The sequence below is a fragment of the Danio aesculapii genome, chromosome 1 (genome assembly GCF_903798145.1).
Source record: "Danio aesculapii chromosome 1, fDanAes4.1, whole genome shotgun sequence".
NCBI lineage: Eukaryota > Metazoa > Chordata > Actinopteri > Cypriniformes > Danionidae > Danio > Danio aesculapii.
Genome location: NC_079435.1, coordinates 24,120,442 through 24,132,834, shown reverse-complemented (window position 1 = coordinate 24,132,834; position 12,393 = coordinate 24,120,442).

Genomic DNA, 12,393 nt, shown 5'->3' with positions numbered 1-12,393 from the left:
ATCAAATGTGAGATTTACAATTTTCTCATCTGCATTCTGTCATGTGTAAATGAACTGTTGTCTGCTGCATGCATTGCATTTAAAGTATACTGGGCTCATTCTCTCTCCCACACACTTCTAGCCCTAGAGCAGCTCTGCAGCTTTTACATTGAACCTCTTCCCATTTAAGTGGATTAAATCCTCATTTCCTAGCAGATTTGGACTGCCTCTTCACATATTGGGCTTGAACTGGAGCACACTGCAGTCTAGGTCCTTAACATACACTGAATGGAGCGCTTGAAAACAAATAATTTAAAATCAAAGGGGACTAGTTTGTTGGTGCAATGGTTAGTGCACACACTGTGAATGAAGCAGCTGAATCTGGTTTAGGTCAGTTCCTGTTTTTGTGCCCTTGCATGACCATATGATACACACACATGATATGTTCATATTTCCTGCAGCAGATAACTAGTTCTTTCAAGTGCTCTTAAAGGGATTTTTTTTTATTTTGTATGTGTGTGGTTTCTGATACTGTCAACACAAAACTGCCTTCGTAAGTATAATATTTACTGTTTACTCATGTTATTTAATATTCATCGTTTACTCGTGTTACCTCAAACTGGATTTCAGAAAGGATTAAAAAAGAATTGGTTAAAACTACACTAAGAAAAATTCCAGGTTTTCACAACGTTACTGTAATTGTTCACAGTAAATTACATTAGCATCACTTTACAGGATTTACTGTAAATATTCACAGTAATGGGTTGTATACAGAATTTTATTGTGAAATTTATCAAATTAACATGATTACTGTAAAAATGGCCATTTCTTTTGCATGTTAGTTATAGTAATTCAAACTTTATATTTCATTCAACATTATTACAAATAAACTTTTATGCCATCGTATTGGCACTTTTTTTATATATATATTTAGAAATAACAGAATGTTATTGCAGCCCCTAAAGTAAATTTTCCTTTTTGAGTGCACTGCATCTTTATTTGATTTTATAATGTAATAAAGTGGAAGTATGAAATAATTTTTAATGAACATAAGTTTGTTCTTAGCCAAAAACGTAGTAAACTGGAACAAAAATAATTGATTCATAAAACCAAACAAACAAAATGATTTCAAAGTCAGAGTAAATGTCAGAATGACTAGCCGGGGAAAGCCTGCTTCACAGTAAAAAATAGTTAATTCAACAATATAATACTGTGAAATCACAGTAATGAACTTTACTATCTACTGTTAAGTTACAATATATGGCTGTAATTTCACAGTAATTTAATGTTACAAAATCACAGTAAATTACTGTGAACTACCTCACAGTAATTTGTTGTGAACTTGCATACAGTATTTTACTGTGAAAGTAATGCAATTATTAGCCAGTACTTTACTGTGAATTTAAGATGAAATGTTTTACCATGTATCATATTTAATATTATTATTATTTTTTTATTATTACTATTGTTTTTTTATTATTATTATTGTTGTTGTTGTTGTTGTTTTTGTTATTTTTATTATTATTTCATTTTTAAAAAAATGTGTTGCAGAAGAACATTACTGTTACATTCAAAAATGATGCTTGCTGTTTGTTCAACCTACATATTGAAAATAAGCTGAAACCACACAATTCTTGAGGGGTTTTTTTGGGGACAACTTAATTGTTTTATGTTCAATCACTTACATTTCAAAGTTGAATAATTCCTTCATGTTGTCCCAACACAAATCGATTTTGTGGAACCCAGCATTTTTACAGTGTACTAAGTTGTGAAAAAAATGAGGATAAGTTACGTAATCATTTTAGAGGAAAGTCAGTTTGCCTCATGCAACATTTCATGTACATGATCAAGTCTGATCTATTTAAAACTAAACGTAAATTTGTTAAATAAATGAAAAATGAAAATTAGCTTATCATTTTTTAAACGTTAAACACTAAAAAAGACAATATGTTGTATGCTTGTTGCTGGCACCCATTCACTCCTAGTGAAAAAAAATACAATGGAAACCAGTGGGTGCCATTAACTAGCATATCCCAAATTTTATTACTTTGTTTTCAACAAAAGAAAGAAACTCAAATAGGGTTTGAACATGCAAATTATGGTAGAATTTTCAATTTGGGTTAACTATCCATTTAAGTATTTTTATTTTTTATTTATTTTATTATTTTTTATGTCTGCATGCCGAATTAGACATATAGCTTACTTTTTTGAAAATAATAATAAAAATTATCACTGTGCTTCTCTTTGACATCTTTACGTTCCATGCACGTCTGTAGGATGTCATGCTCTTTATTTGAAACTGCAGGGCATTTCTGATATTAATTTGAAAAAACTGGCACACACTTTGGGCCCTATCATACACCCGGTGCAATGCGGCGCAAGGCGCAGCGCAATTGTTGTTTACTAGTTTCAGCTCGGCGCAAGAGTCATTTTGACGTTTTGCACCACGCTCTTTAAATAGCAAATGCATTTGCACTCATGTGCGCAAGGCGTTCTGATCCAAAAAAGGAGATGTGTTAAGAGCATTGCTGGCACGTTGCTGTTTTGAGGAACTTAAATAGACTGTTCAATAGACCAGATCAAAGCTGGTCTATTGTCCAGCGCAGAGCACGTTAGTTGTGCGCCTCGCTTACACATTGCTCTATACACACAGGATGTAATACAATACAATACGCAAATATCTTTATAAATGCAAAATAATTAAAGGATTAAAATATTACAAAAATTATTATTTTCTAGCCTACATAAATATAAAAACCATACTTTCATGCCTTCTTCATCTCAGGGGGCTTTTTCAGTTTATTTATAACAATTTGCTTTTATATATATGTTGTTATTATTATTAGTAGTAGTAGTATCATTCATTTTATGCATATTTATATTTGTTTTATTAAAAATAAGCTTAGATTTGCCCACCTGTCAGGTTTTAGACCATATGGGGTACAGCATGTGTATTAGGATATAACTCAGTTTTTTGAACACACTTCGTTATTATTGTTCATTTATTTATTTGCTGAAAATTAGAACTGAATTTAGAAATAGTTTTGAAACAAATCTTTGCGCTTAACAAATGAAATTATGTAGAGGCTAATGGATATCTGTGCGTACAACACGTTTCCCTATCCACGAGAGTGAAAGCGAAAGTAAACAATGAGGAGGGTCATCTCTCCTTCTCACGCTGTAGATGCTCTGTTTAACAGTTTTCTCTCTAGTGAAGTGTTCAGTTTTTCCACTTACAAAGTCCGCCATGTAAATTGCAAATGCGCTATGGCACGGCGCAACTGGCTCTTAAAGGGAATGGGAGATGAGACTCTGATTGGTTTATTCTCAAAACACACCTATTACTCATTAGGAGAATAAGCTCAACCCTGTGAGACCATACGCCACATGCGCAAAGTGGATTTTTCCGTCCTTAAAATAGCAAAAGTGGATTCTGACATGCCATTAATGCGTTTGCGCTCTGCGCTTTGCACTTTGCGCATGGATCGTCAAAATAGAGCCCTTTCAAGAGTTCACACTTAGCATATGATTGATAATAAAGCTTGTTTGGCATGCTGCCTGGGCGAGAGCCTTGAGCTTATAAGATCCTCGAGCCCTGGGCTTCCTCCCGTTGCAGGGCGAGAGGGGAGTTTGAGCTCAGGTAGACCTCCCCCCTTGCTTATTGTAGCTAAGTGTTAGATATGGATGCTGAGAAGGTGTACTCGGAGCTTGGCTAAAAATATTTTGTATTAATTGTTTAGGGTGCTCGTTTTTGAACTGTGGGAGGAAACCGGAGGACCCGGGGAAAACCCACGTGAGCACGGGGAGAACGAGCAAAACTCAGAAATGTCACCTGGTTTGGAAGGGAATTTAAACCAGGGGCATTATTGCTGTGAGGCAACAGTGCTAATCACTGGCCACCGTGTCGCCCATTTGAAAGGAGGGAAAGAGGGTTTGGGGGGGGGGGGGGGGGGTTCTTCAAGATGAAGATATTGAGATGAGAAAACTCTAGTTATTTATAGTGACTTAAGAATCGTCTGATAGGGTAATTAGTCATGAGCTAATGCTGGAACAGCTGTGAACAATCATAAGCACGTGATCCTCTCGAAATTTGTGAAATCTGAAGGTGAAGGTAAAATCTGACAGCTTTATCATCCTTTATAGACAGTCCCGAAATATTACCAAACAAATCCTCAAAGAAGATTGCATGCCTTCAGAAAACCTGTACCTTATGCATGTGCCAACAATTTTGCCGCTTAAGAACATGTCACAAATACAGCACAGGTTGTTATAGGAACTTTCTTAAGAACAAATTAATGAAAATTTGTAATACAATATTGGTGAACAGGACGCATTTTACGGTGACCTATGCATTCTTTAGGAAAAAGGCTGAATTCTGAATCTTAAATAACACTTTCTTTATGCCAGATGTTCACAGAGGATGGACAGAAAAATAAACGTTTGTCTAAATGACAAGACATTTTAAAGACAGACTAAGTTATTACATTTAGCTAAAACATTACTGTAGCATGTGCAACTAAAACAAACAAATTCGGAAATGCATAAATAGTAAACCGGATCAATTCCAGAATTTTGATTTCTTGTCAACTGAAGTACAGTCACAGCCTCTAATTAGCTTACAAAGCTCCTCCGGACGTTACCATGCGTGTATATATATATGTGTGTGTGTATCACACTTCAGTGCACTGTACACATCATTAGCGCGCAAATGTCTTCCAGACTGCTGTGAGATGTGTGTCCCCGAATGCTTGTGTTTGAGTGCCACGTATTACATAATTATCCTGACACGCTGGAGTCACAGACATCCAATAACTAATAGAGCAGATGATAGGACGAGACATGGGAGTGGGCTAAAAATAGGCGACGTGTCGAAGAGCCGGGTGCTTACATAATCAAATGAGCCCGATCTAATGAGATGGGCAAACTCTCCCTCCCGCCATCTCTGTCCGCTTCATCTCCCTTTCTCACCCTCCGGCTTTCTTTTTCTCTCCTTCTGTGTCTCCCCTTCACTCTTCATCCACAAACTTCCCCATTCATCTGTTTTTGATTTATTAGTGTTTATTTGCATGGTCATGAGTTAAAACCAAATCAGTATTTGCTTCGTGTCGCCTGTGTTTTCAGAGTGAGACGGCGCAATGCAGCACTGCATCCCATCTCAGATGTTGATTCTGTTGTGTGCTTTGGTGTTATCCGCCAAACTCTGAATGTTTTCATTTCATTTCCTCTTGTGCACTCTGTTATGTTGGCCAGCATCTCCTCAGTTCCTTCTGTGCGGTAAAAATGCTGCGCTTCCTTTATGCTCTTTAAGAATACTCAGTCTTTTAACCTAAGGTGCAGCTGTGTATGAAATAGAAACAAACTGTTGTGTGTGTGTGTTTTTTTTGTATCTCGGATGATTGAGACTTAGAAGGTGGGACAGTGGAAAACAAAACCGAGAGTGTCTGCAAGCGGAGAATCTGGGGCACAGAAGCCGCCATGTGTGAAGCCACAGCCCTGAAATCTGCCTGATCCAATAGATTCTGTTTATCTGGCAGGACTACACAGCTTGCGCTATTGGCAATCTGGGAGAGATTTGGAGTGGGCTGTGGATTTGCGCAAAAGAGCAAAAGTAATACTGTCTACTCTCACAGTCTGGCAAACAAGCACTTTTTTTTTAGATCGGGCTTCTAACGAGGTTAATGGTGAATTTTTCCTCTCCGGGGACGTGGAGGTGTTACATTGTTAATGCTTATGCTCTTTGTCAGAACATCTGACTCCATCTTGTGTAGTTTTCTGAGGATGTTTATATACAGTTGAACTATTAGCCCCCCTGTATATTGTTTTCCCAAATGGCTGTTTATTGGAAAGAAGATTTTTTTAGCACAGTTTATTAACTAGTTTCTACTAATTTCTTTTATCTTTGCCATGATGGCAGTACATAATAATTTACTATATATTTTTCAAGATACTTATTCAGGTTAAAGTGCCATTTAAAGGCTTTACTACATTAATTAGTCAAGTTAGGGTAATTAGGCAAGTCATTGTATAACAGCGATGTGTTCTGTAGTGTTACAACCAGCTCAAAATTGTAACAAAAGAGAGACAATACAGACCAGGTAAATTGTATAGATAATTTGTTTATTAACAAAGGGCATAATTAACAAAGGATATTTAAGTCAGTATAAACTGAAGTCAGTGGTGAAAAGCGTGTGCATTGTAGTCAACTGAGCTCATGATCCAAAACTAAAAGAAATCATCGAAACGACAGGCAGGAAGGTCCGGTTAATCGAGCTCCTCTCTCACGTCAAATGTTGAACTCTTTAGAGGCGCCACATAATGAGTCTTAGGTGAGATGACCCACTTACAAATCAGGAAGCACACAGGCTCTTCAAATCACAAAAAGCGAACCAAAACAACCAGGTCCAACATGGGACCTAAAAGTAGACAATGGAAAAATCTATATTGATCAAGGGGGCTAATAATATTGACCTTAAAATATATATTTTATTTTTATTAAATTAAAACTGCTTTTATCCTAGGTGAAATTAAACAAATAAGACTTTCTCCTGCTCTGTAAAACCCAAAAAGTTTTGAGGAAACCAATTGCAACAAACCATTTAAAGGGCACCTATGATGAAAAATCTACTTTTCAAGCTGTTTGGACAAACATATGTGCATGTATGGTGTATAGACCGTCATATTGGGGTGATATAAACACACCCAGTCCTTTTTTTTCAATTTCGAAACATAAAAACGATGGACCAATTGGAGCGGTTTTCAGATCGACCGCAACTGTACGTAGAAGTGCGGTCCCCCCGCCCACCGAATTGATTGACAGCTGCGCGTATTAACATGTCCTGGTAGTCACGTGTATAATCATATCAATAAGAGAGGACGAGCACAAAGCAACCGGGAATAAAAGGTGTGTTCAGTTCGCTAGGATCATCAATCATCATCAAATGTGATCAAGAGTGAGTTTACAAGTTTAACATGTTTTAAAACAGAGCATGTGTGTAATGAATTACAGCGATTTAGATTAGCTTTACTTCATCAGCACAGCCGCGTATCAGAACAATTATAAAAGAAGAAGCTTCAGTCCCGGTTTGTGGACGTTAAATCAGGTTTATTTTATACATTAATATAACAGATATCCATACAGCAATGGAGATTAACCTGTATCCTGACACATTTGCATGCAAAAAGAGTGCAAAGCTAAACGGGCGCTCTGTCTGTCTGTCTGTCTGTGTGTGTCTGCTGCGGTGTGTGTGTGTGCGCGTGAACTTTGTGTGACCCTGCCATGCAACTGCACAATAAATACTAATTGGTCAATTTCTTACTGTAGTATTTCTCACAAACGCTACTTGAGATCTGCTTCCTTAAAGTCTGTCTGTTGTCTGACGCTGCCGAGGGAGGAGATTAAGGCAGGCAGAAAGGCACGTAGAAACGGTGGGCGGGGAGGACTAGCCTTAAAGGAGCAGTACACCAAAACCGCCACCCAGTGAAAAAATGTATAAATAGGAATTTAATAAAAGGTATAATGAAAAATCTGATGGGTGTTTTGAGCTGAAACTTTACACATACTTTCTGGAGACACAAAATACTTTTATTAAATCTGAAAAAAGGGCAATCCTAGGTGCCCTTTAAGTTCAAAAACTAATCCTAATGAGCACTGTGAACTTAATCCATTTAACTAAATGAAGCAATTTGAGCACGGTAAAACCCAATAAATACAGAGAATTCAAACCAACTGAGTACTGTACAACCCAATAAGTTAAGGCAACTCAAACCGTGTGAGGACACCGATTGCTACAAACCATTTGAGTAAAAAAAACTAATCTATACGAGTACTGTGAACGTACTCCATTTAAGTTGATCCAGTGAGGTATTTAATTAACTCATTACCTTCAACACTGAGTTCAAAATTCTTTTCAAATGAGTAGAACTAACTTTCAGCAAAATTTTAGTTACTGCAACTACACATTTCAATTGAAGTTGACTGTTGGGTTTTACAGTGCGAAGAAAAATATTATAGGAAATACTGTGAAAAATTATTTACTCTGTTATACATAATTTGGGAAATATTTGAAAAATAATTAAAAAAAATCACAGGAGGGCGAATAATTTTGACTTTATCTGTATTTATATTAGATGTAATAAAACAAATTTGAAAAATAACACAAAAACTAATGTTTTTAGGCTATGTATTTGCAGACATGAAAATGCTCTCTTGAAGACTTCTTGATCATCTCCACCACCTGAATTTTACATTCAGCTTCAATTATCATGAAATAATTGACTCAAATTTTCATCTTTTTGTTCCTTTACTTTACTAAGTTAAAGAAATGTTTGCATGAAACATCTACTTTATGTATTATTTATTTATGTATTATTTATGTAACTCTGTTACATCGGGTATAAAAAGGAATAATCCGTAAAGCACTTGGAGGAAAAAAAAAAAATATGGGACTTGCTCTAAAAGTCAGTGTTTCTCAACCACGTTCCTGGAGGACCACCAGCTCTGCACATTTTCCGTGGCTCCTTAACAAAACACACCCGATTCATATCATCAGCTCATTAGCAGAGACTGAAAAACCTGGGATGCATTTCAAATCACATACTTCCTATATAGTACGTTTAAAACAGTATGTGAGCTGAGTAGTATGTCCGAATTCATAGAACTCAAAAAACAGTATGTGAGAACCTGGATATACTACTACTTCCAGTGAGATTCTGAAGTGCGTGTCCGATGGACACAACACTATACCATAATGCACCGTGAGAAAATTCATGAATGAGAGTGAATTGATGCAACTGACATGGGTAGGTCACGTGATCATGACAAATGGCAGATGTAGTACGTCCGAGTTCCATTCATACTATATAGAACGCACTTTTCTAACGGTCGAGTTGTAGATATAATTTCAAATGCAGTACCTACTACGTAGTAGGCAGTTTCGGATGCAGCCAGTGTTTCTCAACCACGTTCCTGGAGAAGCACCGGCTCTGCATGGTTTCCATGGCTCCTTAACCAAACACACCAGATTCAGATCATCAGCTCATTACCAGAGACTGAAAGACCTGCAATGGGTGTGACAGCCATAGGAGCCATCCAAAACATGCAGTGTTGGTGGTCCTTCAGGAACGTGGTTGAGAAACACTGCTCTAAGTGATGTCACTTCCTCTGGCGGGAAACTCTAAGGCATTGAGTTGTCTTTATTTTTCTCTCATTTATTTGTACAAAATATTTAGGACACTGCACTTGTAGATTGATTATTTGTTAACTCTCTTATTGTGATATTTCAGTGAATTTCTCATTCGCTTTTGAAAAAAATGTATAATAATATGACTAAAATGTATAAATTCGGTTTTAGACTTGCCATGACATATCTGCTTTGAGGGCAGCATCTTGAGTTAAATCACAAAATGGTGGAAAAAGTAATCTATGTTATACTGTATGTTATTGTTATTGTTGTATTGTATATGTTACTCTATGCATGTATAATTTATGTATTTGTTTCTGTCACCCTGTCCCAGTGAATGCAGACAAGATTAACAATCGATTACTCCCTCATTCATGCTCACTTCCCCCTGGGGAAATACAGAACAATTTGCTAAATCTAAAATCTGCCACAGAGTTTTGGATTTCAAACTTACTCTCCTCTTTTCTCTTTGTGTGTGTTCTTCTCTCTCTCTTACTTTTTTTTTCCATTGGGCTTTACCACACACTGTATCCAGGTATTTTTTTTTTCTTCATCCGTTTCATTTTCTTTTTTACTGCTGCTGTTTCCTTCCTCTCACTCAACACCCACTCTGCCTGCAGCATCCCATGATCCAATCCAGTGTCTTCTTCCTGTTACTCACTACAATTGACTCTTAAATTTCGAAAACCGCTACATGAAGATACAGTTAAGTTCATTAACACGCGTTAATGTCGACCACAAACCATATTTGTCAGCATTATTAAGTAGATTAAAGCTGGCATAACTTTCAAGCTATGTTTTTTATTAGTATTAATCCATTATTAATATATCTATTTTTTATCTTTTAAGATGTTTTTATCTTTAAGATAGCTTAGTTTGCTCTAAAGTGAGACTTATTTCGAAGATTTACTTACCCATATGTCATTCCAAACTATGAAAACTTCAATATCGAAATACAGATTAAGATATTTTAGATGAAACCTGAGAGTTCCTTCAAACATCAGTGCACATAACTCAGGTAACCACACACTATAGGGTATATGCCGAAGTATGCTAATAGGACTTTTAATTTGCCAGTAACCTGGGTTAAGCGCTTCCGGTGAACTGTATGCCATCTCCACTGACTGAGTGATATCCGTTATAAAGTGGGTCTCAGATTGTACAAGAAGCACTGCATTAAATAAAATTTTCCCCCGCCATGTCTTTATAATATGAACATTTATTTTATCCTAGTATATTTAGCGGAGCTTCTGCGCTAGCCTGCCGATTCTGACAGGCACATGCAAGTAAACGGCTTTTTGTCTCGTTTTACGCTTGAGCAACTAAATGAATGCCAAAGTCTATTTAACGGATTGTATTGTAATTACATTGCATCATCGATGCTACAGAAGGAATCGTATAAATTGGAAAAAAAAAAAACTCACAATAACAGGTCACCAGAAGTTTATCAGTATGGGAACAACACTAGCTCGGCATGTACCCTATTGACCTTATTTTTCGCGTACGAGCAGGTGCAGCCATTTGAATTTTTTCAGGTTGAGACTTCCGGTCTCATTCACTTCCATTCATTCTTAGACGTTAAAACCAGCTCTTCATGCTGCTTGATGTTGCAAACTAATATTTTCTTATTATATTATTCTGCTTTGTCTGTATAATCATGAACATACTTGCTTATAGAGGAAGTAGTTTGACCGTTTTTCTGCCGTTTATTATTTCTAGTAATTTCTCCCATAGGCAACTGAATTGGAAGTTCTAAAACAACCGCAAAACCGAGCGCACTTCCACATTCAACAATAAGGTCAATCCTGACACTGTTGATAATACTGTTGAATAAAGTCATTGTTTTTCGTTTTTTATGTGCACAATAATATTCTTGTAGCTTTATAATTTTCTATTTAAACCACTAAAAACAAATGGATCATGTGAAGATTGTACCATATGAGCACAACTGTTAATTAGCAGTGTAAAGGCTGATTTGTACTTTTGTCTGGGTCCACATCGTGAGCCTCCGCTGACTCCGCGTGCACAGCCAAGAACTTTGAAAGCTTTTATACTTGAAGCGCTCACCATTGTACTATTATTTATAACAACAGGGGGTGACTTAGAGTAACTCTCATGATGAAACAGTAGTAAAGAAGTCAGCGAGTGGAATTTGTTTGTTTGTATACTTTATTGTCCCTCAAGGGGAAATGTTCTGTGGACTCACACAGCACATCAGCAGGTTCTGACATAACAATTAAAAATAAGTCAACATGCAAAAGAATTATATGCACTATCGATCAGTGTTCAACAGTCTGATTGACACTGGAATAAAAGAGTTGTTCAGTCTGTTTCGCTTCCAGCGAAAAGTTCTGTATCTTCTACCAGAAGGTAAAAGATCGTAAAATGGAAAGAGGAAAGAATTGCTAAATGAATGAATTTATGAACCATAAATAAAACAAATAATTGGTGTATAATGTTGGAGGAGACTCTTGAAAATGTTTGCTTTTAATACAGTTGTTAAAATGACAAAACTAAGACCCAATCTATGACCTATACTTAGGCTACATTTTGATAAACTATTAATCAAATTGTTTTTATTTGATTGATCTTCAATATGTTTATTAACAACCCACAATCAATGACTTAGTTTTCCCCAAGGTAGACTTATTTTAAACAATTACTCATCTTTGTTTATTATCCAATCACAAATGAAGATATTTTAGATGAAATCTGAGAGGTCCCTCATACATCAGTACACATAGCTCATGTAAACACGTGCCCTATACTGACACTGTGGACGAAATTGTTGAATAAAGTCATTATACTCATTTTGTGCGTGTGTGTGTGTTAAAATAGAGTCCAATGTGTGGGAGGGAAATGCCTGTATTATCATTTTGTCTTCAAACTTGGACTTTTCACACTCTTTTCAACCAAAACTTTTCTGGAATCATCTCAGCTACCTTGGTTCATTCAAGTGCACAGTGTAACATTGATATCAGATGCGAGTTTTTAAAGATATATATATATATATATATATATATATATATATATATATATATATATATAAAGAGATGATATTCGCAGACTGAAATCGGGCATAAATATGCACAATGTAAATATGTTCGAAGTTAAACCCCAAAAATTCACTTGCTAAGGCAGCTGACATCTTTAACTTCATTGCTAAAGATTGGCAGATGTTCTGTGACTGAAAAAGGACACCAATTCTCTTTTAAAAAAAGAGGACACACCAACG